The sequence below is a fragment of the Mustela nivalis genome, assembly GCF_964662115.1.
Source record: "Mustela nivalis genome assembly, chromosome: 6".
In the NCBI taxonomy this organism is placed as follows: domain Eukaryota; kingdom Metazoa; phylum Chordata; class Mammalia; order Carnivora; family Mustelidae; genus Mustela; species Mustela nivalis.
In genome coordinates, this window is record NC_139025.1 from 111576282 (window position 1) to 111585459 (window position 9178).

Below are 9178 nucleotides of genomic sequence, written 5' to 3' on the forward strand. Positions count from 1 at the left end.
ATTTTAAATTTTTCAGAGCATTACACATATATTCATCTTAGAGGATAGACAGAAATACTTTGCTTTCTGATTTTAATTTAACTGAGATAATTTCTGGGGTATGATTGGAAGTAGCTAGCTATATGTGATTCACACCTTGAAACTTCCCATGGAAATATCTGAGGAAAACAAAAAAAGAATGCCAAGTCATAAAAGCACTAGACATTAGGGTACCAATCAAAGATTGCCTGGTATCTTTAGATTAGGAAAAGATACCTTTCCTAAGTAGACTTTGCCTAAGTTTACGGCAGCTGGCTAGGTTGAGAGATGTTCAGTGGCTGACTGGTATGTCTAAACTCCTAAAATATTAACCTGACTAGAGAGGAAATGGGAGGATATTTCTAGCAACCATACACTGTCAACCCCGTATCTAAGACTGGGGCTGAGACTGCTGGCCAGCAGCCTGGCAATCACTCCCTATTCCATGTTAATGGCTTCTCAAGGCTGTAAAGAACTATTTCTTGTTTCTCACACCTACTCACTCTATATCCGTTAAAGAATATACAAATCCCAAGATTGCAGTACAGCTTGTGTAATAGGAGCTAGGCAATAGGATTTGAAGCTTGTTAGAAAAAAGGCCCAGAAGAACACTGGGAACGGTATATCCTGGGGATTATACATAATCTTTAATGTTTTACTTCCAGTAAGAACGAGTTCACAGCTTGTTTAGATTTATCCGAGGGTGGGGAGAAAAATCCAGTTTTTATATATGGAGAATCCACCAAAAAGAACAGGTAAGTATCTTTTCCCAGTCTAAATGAGAGCTTCATTTAAATAAAGTCATGGGTAATGGTGGAACATTTTTAGAGACCTGGCTTCCAGTTTAAGGTCTTTAGGTGAATGCTGACCATACCTAGGTGGTCAAAAAAATACGGATTCAAAGGAACCTGTAAGTTGCCATATAAGAAAGATAAACATCCTTACATATTATTTTAACATATAAAAGTGTAAAAAAAGTATATAATCCATATTATTCTTTAAAATACTATTAAACAAGATTTTTACAGAAGAAGTCAGTAACATAGCACACGTACAATGTTTTTTCTTTCAAAGTTTATCACAGACCTTACCAGTTTCTGGTTAATGTGTAGATGCAAAAAAATTGCCATAAAATTACTATAAAATAGATACCACTCTGATTTCACTAAGTAAAATATATTGAGACTTAATTAAGATATTAATGGAATTATTTTTCACTCATAACTTCCTAAAGCAAAATACAGGGACGAGAACAGCGATGTGAAAGTCAAAGGAGAACAATGAGAAAAACTCACTATTTCATTTAATGCTACTTTTCATTCCATTAGAACTTTACATCAGTGTAAACATCAAATTAACCTCACAATGGTGTTTTTCTTGTGAGCTAATTAAAATTATAAGCAATAAAATTTTCATTGTCTGGTAAAAGGAAGAAGGTAAATAGATTAAAGTCATAAATATGGTCCTCCTTAATTTGGTTGGAATTAAATTGAACATGTCACAATATATCTAAAAATTAAAGATAAAGTTGTCACTCTTTAGCACTTACATTAAAATGGTCTTCCTAAAACTAGTGACTCTGGAGTTAACTGGGAGTTGAAATACTAATATTAAAAGTTAAAGCATTTGAAAAAAAAAAAAGTTTAAGCATTTGATAGTAACTTTTCAAATAAAACATTAAAATTCAGAATTTCCAAGTCACTCTTATGAATATAAGCAAGCTCCACACCTGGCACAGAGCCAGATGAGGGACTCAATCTCACAACCCTGAGATCATGACCTAAACTGAAATCAAGAGTCTGGCCCTTAACCGACTGAGCCATCTAGGTGAGCCTGTCCTTTTCTAGAAACTGTGATGAGGATAATAGTAAATCACAGCTGGTATATCTTGGTACCAAGTAGTAGTCTACATTGAACTTGCCATTTCACATTCCCTTTTAACGTAAATGATAAATGATGAGGCAGTCAATATAATCAAGAAAATAGTACACATCAAAGTATACATTTCTCAGATGATGGAAAGAAAAAAAAAGAGAAAGAGAGACTTAAATTTTGAAGAAGGCTAAGTATTAATCAGGGTTAGTGAATACACTTTTTTTTTTTTTTAAGATTTTATTTATTTATTTGACAGAAAGAGATCACAAGCAGGCAGAGAGACAGGCAGAGAGAAAGGAGGAAGCAGGCATCCTGCTGAGCAGAGAGCCCAATGCAGGGCTTGATCCCAGGCCCCTGGGATCATGACCTGAGCTGAAGGCAGAGGCTTTAACCCATTGAGCCACCCAGGCGCCTCAACACTTCTTGAAAACCTTGAAAAAACCGTCAGCAAATTGCTTTTTTGGTGTGTGGGGCAGAAAGAGGGATTCTGGGTGGCTAATTTAGAGCTCTAGGTACTATGGCATAGGCATGATTCGCTCTAATTCTAGCTCTTAGAAAAGTAACTCTTTCACTCTTAGATTCAGTTTCTCCATCTTTGAAGTGAAAAGATCTAATCCTTCCAAGCTTTAGCATGCTATGCATCTCTGAACACAGATAATTGGTTGTGTCCAGCCATAAACATTACTTCCTCCCACCATCAACATCTGATTCTATCGGAGCCCCTTGTTAATAAGGATAGCCAGAAAGCAGGGGACAAGGGAGCCATCGGCAGGCATCCTTCTCTCCTTGGTAGCTACCAGCTAATAGACTTCTACATAGTCTTCAATTTGCAAAGCACATTCTTCTGACTTTATGTGTGTCTCTTCTTTATGTGTGGTTATTGCCAAGGTGAAGTTTCTTGCATCTCCTTGCAAATCAATTCCTTTTAAAGGCTGTAATTTCAATAGTTTCACTGCTACTTACATTGTTGTAGGACCCAGAGGGAAAACGGGATTTAAAGTACAATTAGCAATTTAAAAGGACTAAAGAGTACCTTACAGCAAACCACCCCTTCCAAAAGAACACCTTCAAACAAAAGAAGCCCTCAAGTACTATTGTGATCTTGGAAAATGCTAACATTTCCCAACAGGGGGTACAACTGAAAACAATGGATCAATAATGTTTAAATCCCCGGACTTTGCCTTTTTGAAGAAAATGGCATTAGTGTCAAACCAATTTAACAAATAGAATTTCAGCTTCATGCCAAAAGTTAGAGTAACAAATTCAAAATGATGATGCTTAAACTGGCAGTGGGAAGATATTACCGGCATGTTTTTAGCTAACGCAATTGCTACAACATAATCAAGCATTAATTCTCAAATATGATTGGCAAAATGTTGAGAAGTCACGTGTATTTCAAATTATACATCCAGATTCAGGTCACTTGTTATTGTTTCGTAGGTATCACGATGGGGCTGGGGCTGGGGACAGGGAAGGATAATCATCTAACTCGTGTCTTTTCAGGGACAATTGTCCCTAGTCACATCCTTTTGTGGTTTTCAAGGGGTCCAAATGCCTTTAATTCAAAAGATTTAAAGAAAAGTTGTTGCTTTTTTGTTTTTCTTTCTTTCGTTCATTCTTTTTTTTTTTTTTTTTTAATAAAAATACAAGCAGGATGATTGGAAGGGAGCACTATAAAGACAACAGTAATTTCTAGATCCTTTGGGGATTTCAGAGAAACAATATAAGGTGAAGGGAAAGACTATCTGTATTCTAATGTCAGAAATATACTAAAACATTATTTATCACATTTGCTCCCTAAAAGTCAAATTTGCATGCATTTCAGCGATTGCATACATGCTTGTGAAAGGTCCTCCAATAATGGGTCTGTGATCAAAGGAGCAAGACTGATACAAAACAAAAGTCAAGCAAAGCTTTATTTCTCTCCAAGCATTGAGAATCAAACTGATGGGCCAGGCCGCCTCTTGCAAAGAGGCGACCTCTCTCTGCCTTACAGACTTGTATAGAGCAAAGGCCATGTGGTTGGGCGTGGCCACACACAGGTGGCCAATGAGACTGTAAAACACAGAGAAAGCTGCACAGTCATGCTATGTCACACACGGGTGGCCAATTGAATTACAATTTACCCTATAGTAGCTATTCGAACTAGCATATCACCTTGGTCAGAACTGGCGCCCAAAAGGTGGGGCCCACACTCCTTGGTGACTAGGGAGACCGTATGCGCTATTTACTGATTGGATGTCTCCACCTGACCCGACTCATCCCTGCATTCGCGCCATTATCTCCACCATACCTGACCTGCCCTTGCATTTGGGCTTTACCTGGGACTTGTTTTTAAGTAAGTCCCCTGGGCGGGTGGGGGGAGGATGTGGGGGGGGTGCTGGGACAGTTTAAGTTTTACTGCATAAACAAAGTCATTGTTTAACCAAATGGAATTGCTCTGGCTAAAGAGGCCCTTACACTTGTCACTAAAGAGGGGGTCAAACACTTCAGGATCCACTTCTCTTCTGGCGAAAAGCATCATAACTTTTCACAGATCCTGTGGATTGCTGGAACTCAACTACAGAGGTTGGGAGTGTGAGGGCAGTGGTGGGAGACAGGAAGGCAATGAAATGCGTAGGGTTTGGCGGGGTGGGGGTAGCTAAAGAGTCAGTAAGGCTAGGACCCCCAGTTTACCATCAGCTTTCTCTGACACCTCTCCACATCTGTGCCTGGATTTGGTCCCTTCATGCCTAGGTTCTTACAGGACCCATGTATACCTCTAGTACACGGTCTTGCTATTAAATTTCTTCTTCCTCTTTGCTCTAGATTAGGCGCTCACTGAAGCAAGAGAGATCTTTTACTGCTGTATCCCCATGTCCTGTGTCAGTCCTCATACTTGAATGCTCAGAATGTCTATCAAGTAAAGGAATCGTATTTTCTGGAATGGGGACTCCACCAGAGACTGGATCTTGACATCTTGTTTGCTGGTGTTATTCTTAGTGCCTAAAAAACTTCTTGGCGCATGGTAGGCCCTCAATAAATATTTCTTACAGGAATGAGTGATTCACTCATCAATGAAGCAGCACTTTTTAGAAAGCAGACTGATGGCTCAAGCAGCTAAAATAGACCAGTGCCTTTAAAATAAACTATATCCCAATAGTTCCAGTTCAAATGTAAATTCAATTAAGAGGGCCAGTTCCAAAGTCAAGGTTGTTTTTTAAGGACATCAAGGTGAAAAACACTGACAAAATGTCTTTCTCACTTGGTAGTAGAGTTGCATGTCCATAGTCTAAGGAAATCTCAGATTCTGTGAGATGCCCGAGGCTTCATTTTACAATAAATTTCTCATTAAATACTCAGTTAAAATGTGTTTGTTGGACAGAAATCACCTCTAGAGGACAATTTCATTTCTGATGCTGACATGGAATCCCTGCATGTATTCAGGGGTGAATCGCAAGTCTGTCAGAATGTTTGCAAGAGCATTTATGTTTGCATTGATAGATGAAAAGCATGAAGGACTCCCAAAATTCTCATGAAGAAAACAGACTCCATGCCCAGCATCATGGTGCAAAATATGTATAATGGTGTGCTTCTTTGGAAAGGAAACAGACTTTCATTCTTGCTATCATATATTGGAAGATTGCTTTTTTTTTTTTTTTTAAGATGGATTTACTATGTGGGAACAAATCCTCCTGGTCCTTGATCAATCAGCTGTCCAAACAGGAAAATTGTAATCCTTTTTCTCCTCCCTCATGAATGTCCCAAAACAAAGAGTCATTTTTATGCAACAAATTGGGCCAATAAATTGTGCCCTTATAGAAAATGTTTTGTGGTAAAAGAAGAGAGATTTACAGTAAGCAAGAGGTACCTTAGAGGACTGGGAAGTTCAGTATTAATGTTCAAATTATTTATCAGCAAAATAGATTCAGCCTCCTTCTTATGAGGAGAAATACACAAGAGGAAAACGTAATAATGTACAACCAGACTCTCTGGCTTAATACACACTTCCCCTTTATTTCTGCTCCAAATCCATCTTCAAAGAAATGGGAGTATGCTTAAAAGGAACCAGGCAAAAAAAAAAAAAAAAAGGAACAAGGCAATCTCTACTAAAAACAGGAAGAGTATGAGGTTACCTGGGGATTTGGCTAAGCATAAGTAGGCTTTAAATATCAAAAGAAACTGAGTTTTGACTTTTTTTCTGATCAAATCATATTTAGGAAAGCCCACAAAAATTAAGCCGTTTTGTCCTTTCCTAATTTTGTAAATGCCCTTCCTATGTAGACAGGACGTCTGTTTCTTCCTTGAAGCTGAGTTCCCCAACTTTGTGTTTTTAAAATTAAGGGAAATACTTCTGAGGTAAGTTTGACATACTTCGTTCGAGGTTTTGCTGTTGTTAGTTGATTGGTTTCTGGATCCCCGAAAGCCAAGTTTCAAGACAACAGGAAAATACTACTGATCTAACAGGCAACCAATTTAAATTTGAAGATATAGTTGATTACTTATAAATTCCTTTTTAAAAATTGTGTTGTTATTCATTGGCCAACAATTGGTTAGGAATCAATTTATAATTTAGCTGGAGTGATACTCCAAGGAGTATCACTTGGAAAACATGGTTAAAAAAATATATATATCCCTAGATGATCTCATTGATATGAGGAATCTGGGAAACAAGACAGAGGATCATAGGGGAAGGGAGGGGGAAATGAAACAAGTTGAAACCAGAGAGGGAGACAAACCATAAGAGACTCTTAATCTCAGGAAACAAACTGAGGGTTGCTGGAGGGGAGAGGGGTGGAGGGATGCGGTGGCTGGGGGATGGACATTGGGGAGGGTGTGTGCTATGGGGAGGGGGGAAAAATCCCTGAAAGTTACATTTCAACGGCTAACAGAAGAATGTCAGTACTCTGATATTTCTCCAAATTATCATAAATTATCCATCAATATGATATGCTCTAAAACACTTATAAGGTAAAATAGATACCAATACCAGCTCAATCTTTCAAGTTTCATTTTGCACGCTTTTGAGAAGTGAGAACTTTTTTTTTAAAGATTTATTTATCTGAAAGAGAGAGACTGAGAGAGAATATACATGAGTTGGGGGAGAGGGAGAGAGAGAATCCCAAACAGACTCCCCACGGAGCGTGGAGTCCTATGCTACGCTGGATCTCAAGACCCAGAGACCCTGACCTGAGCTAAAACCAAGAGTAGGACACTTAACTGACGGAGCCACCCAGGAGCCCTGGCAACTGTGAACTTCTGTCATGAAGAAATATGCCATGGAAAGTTGAGAATAAACAGTTTCTGCTTCTGATGCATTCAATTAAAAATATGTACTGAGTTTCTATCATGCACCCAGAATTTTTTAGAAGGCAGTAATAAAACTTATGGCCGGTGGATTCAAGATATGAGTTTGTAAATCTTTGAACAGAACTCAAGTGCCCGTGACACCATTCTGCCATCTCTCAAACTAGATTACACAAGTAATTATAATATTAACATATTGATATAAAATGGTTACAGGTGTATTTTTCTATAAAAACTATTTCAACAACTAATGATCATCCATGAAGAGTAAATGAAGAGATCATATTCATACTGGTAGCCAAACTTTTTAGGAGTTAGACTGTCAAACAACAGGAATATTTTTTATTCTGGTGAGAATATAAAATTTGTACTGCCAAAGCAAAATTGCACGAACATAATGAAATAGGCCAGGAAAATTTTATTCAAGGGTATGCAGTAGGGAAAATAAATCAGAACTCAGTCCGAACTCAGCTCCGCTGAAATAACCGATGGGGACATTTTTGAATTGGAAGGGGAATGGATGGAAGGTTTTACGACCTGGAGTTGGGGGAATCACAGTCACCTGTGTTTGCTAGTTGGCATTATGCCCCCCAAAAAGATAAACGTTCTCTTATACTCATGATCCAAGACAGTATTTACAACTTGGATCAAGGCACCCGTCCAAATTAGGCTCCTACCCTCCAACAGAGACTGGGAGACACGTTTCTATACTGCTTGATGACTGCGTTTGAGAGGGATACCTGCCGGGTCCTTGAGAAAGCTACTCCTTGGTTAAAACTGGCAAGAGGCTTTCAAAAAATTACAATTCAAAGAATTTACCATTATAAGTTTTCTAAAGTAAATGGTGTTTAAAAAAAAAAAAAAAAAGGGAAGTCAGGGACCTCGGGGTTTAAGCCTTCTGGATTTTGTAAGGGCCTAGTGTGAGAGGGAGGACAGGAGCCTAGGGACAAGTTACAAATCTGTCTAAAGTTTTATCAAATTAAGGGAAATGTTAAGGCCATCTTGGTCCGTGCTCAAAGCTTAAAGTTACATATAATAAATAAAAATATCATTATGAGGGGCACCTAGGTGTCTCAGATGGTTAAGCATCTGCCTTTGCCTCAGGTCATGATCTCCAGGTGCTGAGATCGAGCCCCACACTGGGTTCCCTGCTCAGCAGGAAATCTGCTTCTCCTCCTTCTGTCTCTCTCCATGCTCTGCTCTGTTTCTATCTCCCAGTCAAAGGAGTAAAAAATAAATACATGGAAATATCAATGTCAAATCAAATGCATAACCAGAAGTAGATAGAGTTGATCCTTGAAAAATACAGGGGTTAAAGTCACTGACCCCTACACAGTCAAAAATCCACATATAACTTTGGGCTCCCCCAAATCTTAACAATATATTGATTGTGACATATATATTATTTACCAGTCACATAAATAGTCATAAACATGTATTTTGTGGGTATGTATTCTTAGAATAAGATAGAGAAGAGAAAGCATTAAGAAAATGATAAGGAAGAGAAAAATACATTTGCACTACTGTAAAAAATCTACAATCTGTAAGTAGACCCACAACAGTCCAAACCCTTGGTGTTCAAGGGTTAACTACTGTATTTTATTATCATCAAAGAGTATTGCTCAAATTATTACCAAAAAAAGAAGACATTTTTTCCCCTTATGCCTATCTACCCTGCTTTCACTCTTAGACCAGCAGTTGGCAATCTTTAGGCCACAGCCAAACCCGGCCCATAGTTTTTGTTTTTAAAATAAAGTTTTAAAAACAGTACATGGCCATGCCAATTTTGTTTATTTAATATCCATGGCTGCCTTTGCACTTGGAGTGCAGTGATGCAGTTGTGACAACAGAGGCTATAGGACACACAAAGCTGAAAATACTTGCTATACAGCCCTTCATCATTATGGGCTCACATGCAGGTCACTCGGTACAAAAGTAGCCACAAGTATTTTCTTGTTACTCTTTACTGAGGTTAAAGATAAGAAAAAAATACAAGTGA

General features: G+C 38.3%; 1 protein-coding gene across 1 annotated transcript in view; it reads right to left on the reverse strand.

Annotated features, from left to right (window-relative positions):
• UNC13C (unc-13 homolog C) overlaps window positions 1-9178 on the reverse strand; it is a 616040-nt gene that overhangs the window by 289580 nt on the left and 317282 nt on the right. The window lies entirely within an intron of this gene.